The sequence below is a fragment of the Schistocerca americana genome, chromosome 3, assembly GCF_021461395.2.
Source record: "Schistocerca americana isolate TAMUIC-IGC-003095 chromosome 3, iqSchAmer2.1, whole genome shotgun sequence".
Lineage (NCBI taxonomy): Eukaryota > Metazoa > Arthropoda > Insecta > Orthoptera > Acrididae > Schistocerca > Schistocerca americana.
This window is the reverse complement of record NC_060121.1, coordinates 545,942,283-545,957,745: the sequence shown is the minus strand read 5'-3', so window position 1 is coordinate 545,957,745 and position 15,463 is coordinate 545,942,283.

The following is a 15,463-nucleotide window of genomic DNA, read 5'->3' as shown; positions in this document are numbered from 1 at the left end:
GTGTTTGTAACTAAAAGCAGCAATAGGAATTGAGTATGCTTATCATTTGTCACTTGGTATTGAGGTGGGATGACACCAGGTTGCGACTGTGCGTAATCAGTGCCTTCTTACCCGCTTCCGCCGGTGTTCTTAAATATAGGTATATATTTCAATTCAGTTGTGCACGCTGGTACGTCTCCGAGAGGCAACAGAATATAACACACATCCAGTGATGAAAGAGAAGAAGAATATTCCAGGGCTGCGTACTGAAAGCAATATCTACAGAGTACTACCCACACCTCACACAGCGCTCTCGGCTCTGTTCAAAGAATGTCAAACGTGTTATAGTAACACGCCTTTGCAGTTGCCAAATAACGCGGAACCATCAATGCCGTACGTAAGCACCAGGTCTCGAACTGAGTCCAGTAGCTGACATGGTACACACCGCTTCCGCATCAGCAATAATGAAAGGTAGTGGAAATAATATATAACACACAGTATAACCCCGGCAAAGCTAGGCATCTTTTCATTGAATTCCTTGTCCCTGGGATAACGAGATTTCATCGAACTAGCAGGGTCTACTAACCAGGTATGCTGCACCTACATACTGCTTACCTCAGTAAACTGGTAGAGTGATTTACAAAGAAGTGCGCAACGATATTTTAGGAGAGATATAGGAACTTTATGTTTTCTTGGCTTACCCCCTTCCACGCAGAACGAATGGCTGAATTACAGGCGACACACACTGCATATGTGCATCATAGGGAGCCTATGCCAGCCACCTCTAAGGGGGGTATCCAATAACAAAAGATGCGTAACAACACCGGGAAGCATCAGTGAATGCTTTGAGCGAACATTTTGTTTCTAACAAATGTTGCTCCTCATGACATGATCTATCAGCCTTAGACTCGCTGCAAAGAAGCAAAAATAGAAACCGGAATTATCCGAATGGGATGGAAATCGGCAGACGTGATGTGCATGTACTCTTACGGCCTTGCTACAGTGGTAACACCGGTTCCCATCACCAACGTTGAGCGCTGTCGATCGGGCTTGGCTAACACTAGAATTAGTGACCATCCGGTCTGCTGAGCGCTGTTGGCAAGTGGGGTGCACTCAGCCCTTGTGAGGCAAATCGAGAAGCTACCTGAGACGTGGTGGTTCCGGTCATGAAAACCGGCAATGGCCGATAGAGCGATATGCTGACCACAAGCCCATCCATATCTGCATCCAGTGACGCCTGTAGGCTGAGGATGACGGGGTGGTCGGTCAGTACCGTTGGGTCTTCCGGAACCTGTCCGAGCGGAGCTTGGTTTTAGCTATACATGTAGGGACAAACAAATGATTACAATTTCAGAGAAACTGGATGACTTATTCTCAAGAAAGAGCTTCAAAAAATGAGCAAAATCGGTAATGTGTTTATCCACCTCCGATCCTTATTCAAGCAGTTATTCGGCCTTGACAGTGTTGTTTATGTCCTTCTGAGTGTTATCGTGCCAAATTCTGTCCAATTGGTGCTTTAGATCGTCTAAATCCCAAAATCGTTGCAGGCCGTCCTCTTAATTTTACAAACTTGCTCAGTTTCTACATCTACATTTATACTCCGCAAGCCACCCAATGGTGTGTGGTGGAGGGCACTTTACGTGCCACTGTCATTACCTACCTTCCCTGTTCCAGTCGCGTATGGTTCGCGGGAAGAACGACTGCCGGAAAGCCTCCGTGCGCGCTCGAATCTCTCTAATTTTACATTCGCGATCTCCTCGGGATGTATAAGTAGAGGGAAGCAATATATTCGATACCTCATCCAGAAACTCACCCTCTCGAAACCTGGACAGCAAGCTACACCGCGATGCAGAGCGCCTCTCTTGCAGACTCTGCCCCTTGAGTTTGCTAAACATCTCCGTAACGCTATCATGCTTACCAAATAACCCTGTGACGAAACGCGCCGCTCTTCTTTGGATCTTCTCCCTGTCAACCCGACCTGGTACGGATCCCACACTGATGAGCAATACTCTAGTATAGGTCGAACGAGTGTTTTGTAAGCCACCTCTTTCGTTGATGGACTACATTTTCTAAAGACTCTCCCAATGAATCTCAACCTGGCACCCGCCTACCCACAATTAATTGTATATGATCATTCCACTTCTAATCATTCCGCACGCATACTCCCAGATATTTTACAGAATTAACTGCTACCAGTGTTTGATCCGCTATCATATAATCATGCAATAAAGGATCCTTCTTTCTACGTATTCGCAATACATTACATTTGTCTATGTTAAGGGTCAGTTGCCACTCCCTGCACCAAGTGCCTATCCGCTGCAGATCTTCCTGCATTTCGCTGCAATTTTCTAATGCTGCAACTTCTCTGTGTACTACAGCATAATCCGCGAAAAGCCGCATGGAACTTCCGACACTATCTACTAGGTCATTTATATATATTTTGAAAAGCAATGGTCCCATAACACTCCCCTGTGGCACGCCAGAGGTTACTTTGACGTCTGTAAACGTCTCTCCATTGAGAACAACATGCTGTGTTGTGTTTGCTAAAAACTCTTCAGTCCAGCCACACAGCTGGTCTGATATTCCGTAGGCTCTTACTTTGTTTATCAGGCGACAGTGCGGAACTGTATCGATCGCCTTCCGGAAGTCAAGGAAAATGGCATCCACCTGGGAGCCTGTATCTAATATTTTCTGGGTCTCATGAACAAATAAAGCGAGTTGCGTCTCACACGATCGCTGTTTCCGAAGTCCATGTTGATTCCTACAGAGTAGATTCTGGGTTTCCAGAAATGACATGATACGCGAGCAAAAAACATGTTCTAAAATTCTACAACAGATCGATGTCAGAGAATTTGGGAGAGATCCGGTAACCTTGCTGGCCAAGATACAGTATTGCAGGCGCGAAGACAAGCCGTAGAAACCCTCACCTTATATGTCCGAAAGAACAGACACCATATCCATATAAGTATATACGATTTATTGTTATCGGGCCGTATGGTGGGCGTCAGTCAACATGGTAGCCGACTCTGTCCAGGGTGTCTCCAGACACGTCTTTGATGGCCAAGGGGTACATTTGCAAACGGGACTCATTACTCAAGACAAATGTACTACAGTCAATGAGAGTACAGGCCGAAGAGTTTCTGTAGACGCCCCAAACAGAGGTGGGATATCAAGCTTAGCTGTCGCCCGCTATACGGTCCGATAACAAGGAGTGATAGTCTAGGGTCTCTTGGTTGCCCTCTGTGGCACCCTTAATACATCGACTATAGTCTGTGCCCTATTTTGTCGATCTTCATATGAAGCCATCCTTGACCTTCAATTCAGAGAGACAATGTCTGCCCATACATGGCTGAAGTTTCTACTGCTTCTCTTTGTGCTTGGCCAGCAAGGTCGCCAGATCTCTCCCCAACTGAGAACATTTCGAGCATTATGGGGAGGGCCTCCTATCAATCCGGGATTTTGACAATCTAACGCATCAGATGGATAAAGTTGGGCGTGATTTCCCTCAGGAGGACATCCCAAACACTATTAATCAACGCCGAGGCGAATAACTACTTGAATAAGGGCCAGAGCTGGACCGTTACATTATTGACTCACTCAACTTGTGAAGCTCCTTTCTCTGGAATAAATTGCCTAATTTTCCTGAAATTGTAATCACTTGTTTGTCTGTACGTGTACAATATGTCTAACGATTTCTGCCCCATTCGGATAATTTCTTCGTTGTGGACCTTCTTTCATTTTCCTTAGAGTGTATACTCGGTGATGCAACTGCCCTTACGGCTGGTTTTTATGCAACCCACAACACTTTTAAGTACCATACGCATGATTTTCATATTCTCTCACTCGCTACACCCAAACTATTAGTGATGCAGAAAAAAGGAATGCGACCTTTTTTAGGATATTTATTGTAGTAACATTGTGTACTGCAATATATTTTCGTTGGAAGCCACAGTTTTTGAACTGTTCAAGGAAAACGCACAAAGTGATCTTCAAACACCCTTTTCTTGAATAAACTGTGGCTTCTAGCGAAAATTTATCGCACTAAAATACTGATCAGTCCGCTTGTTATTCATAATGGTGAGAACTCCTTCAAAGCGTTGCGAAACGCTGTTGTGTTGTGTGAGTCAATGAGGAATAAATAACATACCGGGCTTCTTTGGACATGAAAGTCTCTATAATCCTCTTTTGCAAGTTTATGTTAGTTCTGTGTGTTATCTGACCACGATATTACTGCACCTGGGGGCGAGGGCACTTCAGTCAGCTTATCGTGAATTTTTGTTCCGATATTTCACAAGGACACGCTCATAGTACATGCACAATTGTCTTGAAATCCTTCACAGTGCCATCCGTTTTCCTTAGTCACCACTGTACTTGTTTACTGTAAAGGCCAAGTGCAACAATTTCGTGGTAAGGCAGCACGAAGCGAGCGCACCCGCGGGTTGCCAGTACTGACCGAGAAAGAAACATTCCCCCTCTTACGACCCCTCCACATGTGGAGGCGGTGTTGTTCTTCCTATGCTACTCGCATTCCGTTCAACCAGACCGATCTTTCGGTGGAAGCACCGACAGAAAACTGAGTTACAGATCTCATAATTAAATGTTTCCTTGAGAAAACTTGTAAGGTGGCAAGAACTATGCCCCTTACATGAAGTCATTAAAGATCACCTAACTCACGTTGAGCGAACAGTAGGGCTGAACAAAAATGACTGACAAGGCACAATGCATCTTGTAGAGGGTATAGTATGGACGTATTGGAATAATTCATGTAGGGTGATGGTTTTAAAGTAATTCACACGACATGAAAAACTTTGTGGAAACGCGTCGATTTACTGGAGGCTAGTTTATCCCAGGGAAGTATACAGAGTTGACCGTGGCTGGCCGGGGAGCGGTGAAGGGAAGCAACAATAGGCAGCTTAGGGCGGCTCATGCTCTAAGAAAGCGGTAACGGGGCGCGGCCTCCAGCTGCCTTAAAATGAGGGACAGTGAGTGGGTGGTTGACCCCATGCTGGTTAAAAATAAATCTGTCCTAATCGACTGCATCTGTTTTCAATCAAGTAGTTAAAATCCCAAGTAATTTTCTTAATTAATTTTATGTTCAACATTTGCATCTGGTGTTCAATAGCTGAATATAACATCAATGTGCACCCCTTTTTAATTACAGGGGATCAATTCGGAATCAATTAATGTCAACACTGCCACCGTAGTTCAATCAGGAGTCACAGGGCCTTATTACTTTCTTTGCGTTATCCGACATAGTGGCAGTTTTGCACTCTCTGTTGATCTGTTAGACAATTACCTGGGGTGAACACACACCAAAACCAGATAAGTGACAGGTGGGGTGTTACAAACTGACTATATCAACAATAGTATTGATCATAATACGAAACCTTTTTGAGATCTGTCGGTCACGAAACTTTAACTGTTGATAGTACTTGGCAGGGTCAGTATTTATACCAGTGACTACTTGTAAGGTGGTGTGGTCTCCTGCCCTTCATTTCTTACATATTCCGACCTTACCATCGTATTCTGTGTATGGAGACGTTTCATTTGAGCCCAAAGTCGATAGGGTAATGTCAGTTTTACATATTTCCAATTAATCGATATGTAAATCTAATAAATAAATCGGAAGTGCACACCAAGATTAAAAAGTCGATGCTGGGTACACAAACATTCAAGACACAATGGCCACAGGTGTTTTTGTTAGGCGGAGGCAACCAGCCCAATTGAAATTCCGTAGGAGGGTGAGTTAGCACGCAGATGTGCCGGCCGGCTGACCGCCCGGGGACCACAAAGTTTTTGCCAGAGAAAAGGGCTAATGGCCTCCGTGTTCACTGTAGAAGCAAAACCCTCTGTATTGTTTGGGAGAGTCTCAGCATACGCATTTTTTGACGGACCTAGCGCACAGTTTCAGACTTCTCACAGGCGGACAGTAAACGCCTAACGCAGATGCTATATATTTCCGGATTTGTCGGCTTAAAAGGAGCGCCATTCTCCTGTTTGTAAGAGTAATGCTGACTGGCGGACTATTTCTGACGGGATGAGCCACATAAGTGAGGGAAAGACAGCGTATGATATACCCTTTTGCTTTTTGCGTGGAGAGGGTTCGTTCCGGTGACGCTCTTGAAGTGGGAGCACATAGCAGGAGCGAGTGCGCTCGTGCGCTTACGCAGAGCACGGAACAAAGTCTCTACTTAGTACTGGACTGAGAGAGCATCTCTGTCGTTAGCGAATTGGAGTGATACTCTATACTGAGTCGCTCGCGATAAAGCGATTGTTCAGTGTGTTGGCTGCGACACTTAAAGTTCGGTGTGATCACAGTGAATATTTAAAGATTTTAAGCATGGCCGAAACAGCAACTGTTGAAATTCTTCACGATAAATGATGGCAGCCAAAATAGTTGCAGGATAAAGATTTATTAAAATTCTTGACCAAGGTTTCGGTATATATAAATATACCTCCATCAGAAGTAAAATATCCTGAACAAGAAGACACTTTCATTAGCAAAAACTTAGCATTGGAAATAATAAAGAAAAAACACTATAGCTTAAGTAACCGTAAAATTACCAGAGTATTACAGGCACTGCAACTACTTAACTCCTGAAGACGCCTTTGGCACAATTATTTTATTAATCTCCATTGCAGGACGTAATTTTAGTAAGTGACTCAAAGTTTTTGTGCCTGTAATACTCTGATAATTTTACGGTTACTTAAGCTATAGTGTTTTTTCTTTCTTATTTCTGATGCTAAGTTTTTGCTAATGAAAGTGTCTTCTTGTTCAGGATATTTTACTTTTGATAAAGGTATATTTATATATACCGAAACCTTGGTCAAGAATTTTAATAAATCTTTATCCTGCAAGTGTTTTGGGTGCCATCATTTATCGTGAAGAGCATATTTACACCAGTGACCACTGATGAAATATACAGGAGAAATCGGCGGTCGATAAGGGAGCTGGGAGATCTAAAAAAAAGTATTGAAATTTGCTGTAATTCGGTGGATCCTGGGTAATATGGGAGAGCTGGTCACCCAACGAGTACAAAGCGACCACTCCGTCATCTTTCTCAGAGCCGTCATATTGGCAGAACTGGGGCCAGCGAGGTATATGGGCCCCCAGTCAAAGATGTGACGTCACGTTAGTCGGGTTGTTTGCCACTTTTGGCGAACGCTCGGCTCCGTGCAGGGCTCACGGGAAATCAATATTTTAATAACCTTAATAAAATATTTAATTGGGAGGGTACACTTTAAAGATATTGATTTTGTTGTGCGATATCGTAAACTTACATACACTTAAACACCCAATCAAAAACACTTAAACTCGTCTGATATAGTGAGAGGCACCCACATGCCTTGCTCATACTGTGGCATCAAGCAGTCAGGCCTGCAAGATGAGTAGTCTGCCAAACGAGTGGGTTTAACATCAATGACTGATTATGTGCTCTAGTACCCACAATTAAGCTACAAATTATTCTCCTGTTCGAATATTACGCAACGGAAACGGATAACGCACTTCTGACTATTAGTAATTTACGCAACTCAGATTGTTCACTACGCACTGGCAATACCACATTTTCTTTCTTACCCAACGGCTTTGATCAACACGTGGCCATCGCACTGAATATGAATGGCGCACATATTATAAATTCTGGATATCATGACTACACACTATTTGAAGAACGAGGCCACCAAGCTTTTTCTTTTCACTATCTTTATTATTCCGATAAATTCTATTATGATTCAAAGATAACCTAAACACACCATTACATTTTATACAACAATTACACATGAGAAACTCCGCCCAGTGGACATGGCTTTACATTGGTGATTCTCTATCTTATGGTCTCGTAGTTATCTAACGATACAGTGCACTTTCTGGATAGGATGGTGGATCTTTTGCTATATCTCACACTTCGACTCTCGCACCCATCATCACGAAAATTTCCTCCAGACGGAGCGGTACCAAAAGGAACATGCATAACCCACTGCCTCTGAACCTATCTTGCAACTCTCCCATGCAAATCACACATACTTAAATTACATGAAATACATCACACTGGCAACATACAATATATCACAAAGAACAGTCTCAACGTTAGAATCACTTCACTTTCAGCTTTCCCACTTCAATTAGTATTGATCTCAGTTTCACACGACACTGCCCCACTTCGTAACTTTCCAATTCCTACTACGAACTCTGGAGGATATACAGGGTGTTACAAAAAGGTACGGCAAACATTCAGGAAACATTCCTCACACACAAATAAAGAAAAGATGTTATGTGGACATGTGTCCGGTAACGCTTAATTTCCATGTTAGAGCTCATTTTAGTTTCGTCAGTATGTAGTGTACTTCCTCGATTCACCGCCAGTTGGCCCAATTGAAGGAAGGTGATGTTGACTTCGGTGCTTGTGTTGACATGCGGCTCATTGCTCTACAGTTCTAGCATCAAGCACATCAGAACGTAGCATCAACAGGTTAGTGTTCATCACGAACGTGGTTTCGCAGTCAGTGCAATGTTTACAAATGCGGAGTTGGCAGATGCCCATTTGATGTATGGATTACCACGGGGCAATAGCCGTGGCGCCGTACGTTTGTTCAAATGGCTCTGAGCACTATGGGACTCAACTGCTGTGGTTATCAGTCCCCTAGAACTTAGAACTACTTATACCGAACTAACCTAAGGACATCACACACATCCATGCCCGAGGCAGGATTCGAACCTGCGACCGTAGCAGTCGCACGGTTCCGGACTGCGCGCCCAGAACCGCGAGACCACCGCGGCCGGCGTACGTTTGTATCGAGACAGATTTCCAGAACGAAGGTGTCCCGACAGGAAGACGTTCGAAGCAATTGATCTGCGTCTTAGGGAGCACGGGACATTCCAGCCTATGACTCGCGACTGGGGAAGACCTAGAACGACGAGGACACCTGCAATGGACGAGGCAATTCTTCGTGCGGTTAACGATAACCCTAATGTCAGCGTCAGAGAAGTTGCTGCTGTACAACGTAACGTTGACCACGTCACTGTATGGAGAGTACTACGGGAGAACCAGTTGTTTCCGCACCATGTACAGCGTGTGCAGGCACTATCAGCAGCTGATTGGCCTCCACGGCTACACTTCTGCAAATGGTTCATCCAACAATGTGTCAATCCTCATTTCAGTGCAAATGATCTGTTTACGGATGTGGCTTCATTCCAACGTGATCAAGAGACATTACAAGGTCTTACCAACACTAGATCCAGCGCCAGGCTGCTGAAACATGACCATTCTTCAGGTCATCTCGCATCTCCCTCAAGGTGGGGGAGCACCATGCTACCGTACTGGCCAGCCACATTTCAGGTGCTCAAAGCTCAGGTAAATTTCATCTCTTTGGTTCTACCAAAGGTGACCAAAGGATCGTCTCATAGATGAACATATATTGCACATCCACTATCTGCAGATAGCAGACGACCATACATTCATTCATTTCACAGATCTCACCAAATTGGATATAGGGATTTATTTTGTGGGAGTGCACATGTGATCAATTAAATAAATAAATTGTCCTTCTTTCCTACACTGGTAGCTGGCTTCGGTGTATTAAGTGAAATTGAGTTATTATTACAAAAAATATGTCGTTGTGACAAGAATAACGAAGGATGTTGTACCTATTTTCAATGTCGGGTGGTAGTGTACCCTTTCAATAGTTAGGCGCTCTCCGCCGGGTACAGTTGCTGCACCTCGTAGGACCTGTAGGATCACGTGCTGTGACGTACGCGCCACGACCTTTCTCGTGGTCCTGGGGCAGTTGGAAGGAAGGGAGCCAATACAGCACTGACGTAGCAGCGGTTCCTTGATTTCATATTTACGCAACCCTCAGCGCAGGAGTCGCTGAGTTCCTGGCCTCTCTCCTCCTGACCACAGCCGCGGCCGGCAGCGGTGGGCCGGCCATGGCGCCACGTGGCCGCACAGAGCCCTGTGATCTGCCCGTGGCGCGGCGCTGCCCCGGCCGCCCGCCCGCCCGGCTGGCTGGCTGGCGTGTAATTTTCGTGAGTGTGCCCGGGGCCACAGTAGAAGGGGGGGGGGGGGGGGCGGAGGGGGCGGATGCAGCTGGGCGGCTGTGCCCGTCCCTACCCTCCTGCCGCGGCGGACCAGGGGCCAGCAAAAAGCGCGCCACGGCGCCCTCTAGGGCTGCTCAGCCACGCCGGTTAATTACCCTCTCTCCCACTACGCGGCGTAATTGTCGCCGCACGCCAGTCGCCCGTAGTGGCATCGTGTAATTCACCTGATACCTACACGTAATGACTAACGGAAAAACCTCGTACCTGTTGTGTTTGTCCACGCTGACTGTAATTAATGTAAATATCCTTTAATTTCTAGCGTTCTGTAGCTGTCACAATTACTGTTACGTTGGTTCATCTATTAGTTCCTAACTGGGTGTAATAAAAGTGGAAGGTAATTTAATATGTGTGTTCTTCCGCTGATGTTGATAGCTTTCCTTCGCCATTTATTGCTCGGATGTCTTTCTCCGAGACGCTGTTCTGTTTTGCATAACAATAAAACGTACACGCTTTCTTCATCCTGATCACCCTGTCTTTTCTTCCTTCCATCTCATCCGCTAATCTTTTACTATCGTTTCTCGCTCCTCTGCTGACTAGTGAACTCCATATCCGATTTCTTCTGTACTGCTTCCATGCATTTCTGTTGGGCAACAAAGTAACGAGAAAATTTCTCAACAAAATATAGACAGAATTGAGACTTCCTATATTCCTTGTATTCATTACTATGAAGGCTAATCGGAAAGTAAGGTCCGATCGGTCACGACATGGAAACCACTGCGAAAATCAAAAATGCTTTGTTTGCGACAGTTATATACACCTTCCAGTTACCCCTCTTCATAGTCGCCGCGCTGACGTAGACATTTGTGTCAGCATAATTACCTGACATCGTCAGATAGACAGCGATATCTGCATCAGTGTAAAAAAGCATCCAAAATGGATGGTGGCCCACACATATACTGGTCACTAGTTTCAGGAAAGTTGTACTGCCATACTCAGATCCTCAGATACGTGAATTATGAAGTTACTACATGTGGCGCATTGCCGTCTGGATATTAAAAACATGGAGGTAAACTCTCTGTTTAACTCCATGTGTTCAATGACCAGATACTACATACACAAAATTTTGGAGAGTTTAAAAGAAATGAAAATATATTTTTATGTGACAAAAATGTCACACGTGCACCGTTTTGTCCATATGGATCACGTTAGTTCAACACTCGTCTCCCTTTTAGGCCAGCGTTTACAGATCTTTTGACTGCTTCGTATCCAGAACATTATGACTGGAATCTCATTTGCAAGGCAGTTGCCGGCCAGGGTGGTCGAGCGGTTCTAGGCGTTACAGACTGGAACCGCGCGACCGCTACGTCGCAGGTTCGAATCCTGCCTCGGGCGTGGATGTGTGTGATGTCCTTAGGTTAGTTAGGTTTAAGTAGTTCTAAGTTCTAGGGGACTGATGACCTCAGCACTTAAGTCCCATAGTGCTCAGAGCCATTTTTCAACGCAGTTACAGGGGATGGACCAAAATACAGAAACACCAAAAAAATAAAACTTTAACACGTTGTAGGAAAATTGTTGGCAACCTCAATCCCTTCATTACTCTCAGTGTTACATTGCTGACTATATAACTTTCGTAAAATAAAGCACAACGGAATTCAGTCGCACCTGTGATTTTATTTCAATTCGCGATGCATTTCAACCTCTCCCCGCTCTTCTTCAGGTGCTTTGACAGTCTATATAAATTTTTTATTCCAAATTTATGTTCCTTCTGGTCATAGTAAGATTACATTGGCATATTACAAAGTGGCACAAAACTAAGAAAACTCGAAAAATAACTTGTTGTTTCCCATAGCAAAAACAGGGTTTTGAAGGCCAGAAGTTGGGAAACAGTGTGGAATAAGGCTCACCCAATGAAATAACATTTCTCCATAGTTTAGGTGTTATAGCTTTGGCACCACGTTTTCCTGTTAAGGGCATTTGCATAACTCACGAGTAGTTTTTTATTTTCAGTGCGCCCTGCAATTCCTAGTTCGTGCAACTCCCGTCGTGTCATTTTGGTGCTGAAAGGATTCTCAAGTGTGACATTCAGTTCTGCAGTGATTTTTGCAGCTGTGGTCCTCTTATTTTTCGTCAAAACCCTCTTTAATAAGGGTCCGTCACGATTAATCAACATACACTTCATCCATGTTGTGACTTAGCGGAAGATGTTTTGCTGCATTTCCTGCATGCGATATAAATCTTTGAACCGGTGCCCTTGAAACACCAAACCCTTCGGCTGCCTTGATTATGAAAGCACCCACCATACGAGCCCCAACAATTTGTCCACGTTCAAACTCATATTGCTCCCACATAAGGCGCTCACAAATACAAAGAACAGCATTCTGACCACGGTTGACACTTGCAAAGTATTGACGACATTGCAGTTGGTACTAACAGGGTATTAACGACATTGCACATTTACCGTTCTTGGTCAGATACAACAAGGCAGCCTAGCATCTAAATTTATGTTCAAACCTGCAGTTTTTGTTGTTCCAATATTTTTGTCCGACCCTTGTACGTTTTACTGCTAAGAAGGATAAGTTCTCATTACTGCTTGCAGTGTCCAGTGTAAGAGGAGTGTCGAAACTCTCCATTACATTGAAGACAATATAGCCAACTTAACGCTATTCTTTGCATTGTGTAAGCACTCAGACTTTGATGGTAGCAATCTGAGGGCGAAACATCGGACCGCGATTCTAAGCATTTTTTTGAGACGAGGTCTCCGAACGTGGAAGTAATAGTGTCGGTCGAAAGCTCGGAACAGAAGACTTGTCACGCTACCCTCACGTCGGTGATGGCAGATCTTACCACACTCAAGGCCTGATTTCATTTATACAGCTAGGAGAGATTCCGATGGCTTAACTACGCTTGAAGACGGAATTCAAGGTAAAATTCTCAAGCATAGAGCAAAAGCAAGGTTAGGCTCGTAATTGTTAGTCCGAGTTCCCAATAATCCCATGTTTTGCTTATTAGTTACAGAAGCCTCGTTATCCTCCAAATAATAATAATTATTCTCCACATCTAATTAATATATAACTGCTGTAGTTATTAAATGTTAATGTAGCTTTGAAATTGAAATAATTTTTTAATTTGGCACTCAGCCATTATTGACACCTACGTTGTTGTCATGATAATTCTGAAGTTTTAAACACAATAATTTATGAAATCCCTTCTCACAAGTTATTTAGTAATTAACTGGACCCAAGCAAACTCCCTTTTATTAACTTATTAAATTCATTCTTAGTGTCAATAAGCTTTAGCCGCTGCTGCGAATTGCTGTTAGCCACATGGAACAAGGCACTCATCTAAAGAGGTGGGTGCAAAACTGAGGGCCAAAACAGAGACGCTGACACACTACAACATGTCATGTACTCTAATCCAGTGAATTCCATTGCACAAGCCAGATTCTGTTCACTTGTTCTTGTTCAAAAACACAGTCAGATAACTTAGGTATTCATTGTTACAGGTTCATTTGTTCCTGTATTTTTCATATTCAGATACGCAGTCAGATAGCCTATCCAAATGTTACTTTTACGTTTTTCATGTAACGATCTGTTGAGGTCTTAAATGACAGTGAAACTGACACTCATACAACACACACACAGTATAATGCAGGTTAGATTCCGATTACTGATAGCTCAGGTTGCTTATCGAGTCCATTTTCACAGACGAACATAGGCAATGTTGGCTGTAGCTGCGTTACATATTAGTTGTATATACGTTACACCAGTTACTGGATAAACAATTACAATATTATTGTTTATGTGTTTACATGAGAAATTGTACTATTGTTTACAGGTTTTTAATAACTGATTGCAGAACTTGTCTGTTGATACCAAAGAACAATTTGATCACATTTCCCCCAATTTATTTACTGAGAGAGGTGAACTATACCGTAGTCATCTCCTTCTCCGGCATCGCATCTGCAGATTTATTTTTGTCTGCGGAGACGAAGCGTTTCGTCTAGGAGACATCTATCGATAGTCAATAACAGCTGGCTGCTCGTTCGGCTGAAACTGCAGTCATTATTCGTGTGACATCTGGTTGTTTTGAGCTTATTATACAATCATTGGCATGCAGATGCGGTTGTGCATTAATGTAAACGGACGACGTGTCAGTAACATCTCTGAAACAACATTCATGACACTGCAATCACCATCACTGAACGAGTGTCAGCAAACTGAAGGACCTCTAGCGAGGAAAGGTCCGCCTGTGACATGTTTGCCACAAAAAAGTTTCCACCCCTTCTCTAAATACATAGGTTTTTTTTACATCCTGTAATTTACTTGCCATTATTATGAACATTATCTACACACATCAAAAAAAGTTCTGCATCACCTCGGTTCAAAGAGTTCCGGAAACTGTACAGAAAATAGGAATAGAGATAAACATAAACATCATTTCCACCCTTCTTATTGTTCATGAAAACCACACATTGCATGTTGTTCCTAAATACAGCGAGATCTTCAGAGTTGGTGGTCCAAATGGCTCTGAGCACTATGGGACTTAACAGCTGAGGCCATCAGTCCCCTAGAACTTAGAACTACTTAAACCGAACTAACCTAAGGACATCACACACATCCATGCCCGAGGCAGAATTCGAACCTGAGACCGTAACAGTCGCGCGGTTCCGGACTGAAGCGCCTAGAACCGCTCGGCCACCACGGCCGGCCTGGTGGTCCAGATTGCTGTACACACCGATCCAATAGCACGTCCTCTTGCATTGATGCATGCCTCTATCCGTCGTGGCATACTATCCACAAGTTCATCGAGGCACTGTTCGCCCAGATTGTCCCAGTCCTCAACGGCGATTCGGCGTAGATCCCACAGTGTGGTTGGTGGGTCTCGTTGTCGATAAACAGCCCTGTTTAATCTATCCCAGGCATATTCGCTAGGATTCATGTCTGGAGAACATGCTGACCACTCTAGACGAGCGATGTCATTATCCTGAAGGAAGTCATTCACAAGATGTGCACGACTGGGGCGCGAATTGTCGTCTACGCCTCGTCAAAATGCTGCCGATACGATTGCACTACCGGTTGGAGGATGGCATTCACGTATCGTACAGTCGTTACGGCGCCTTCCATGACCACCAGCGGCGTACGTCGGCCCCACGTAATGCCAACCCAAAACAGCAGGTAACCTCCACATTGCTGCACTCGCTGGACAGTGTGTCTAAGGCGCTGAGCCTGACCGGATTTCCTGCAAACACGTCTCTGATGATTGTCTGGCTGAAGGCATATGCAGCGCTCATTGTGCAGAGAACGAGATGCCAATTCTGAGCGGTCCATGCAGCCTATTGCGCAGTTTGAATCGCAACACGACGTCGTGTGGCTGCACGAAAAGCATTATTCAACATGGTGGCATCGCTGTCAGGGTTCCTCCGATGCATAATCCGTAGGTAGCGGT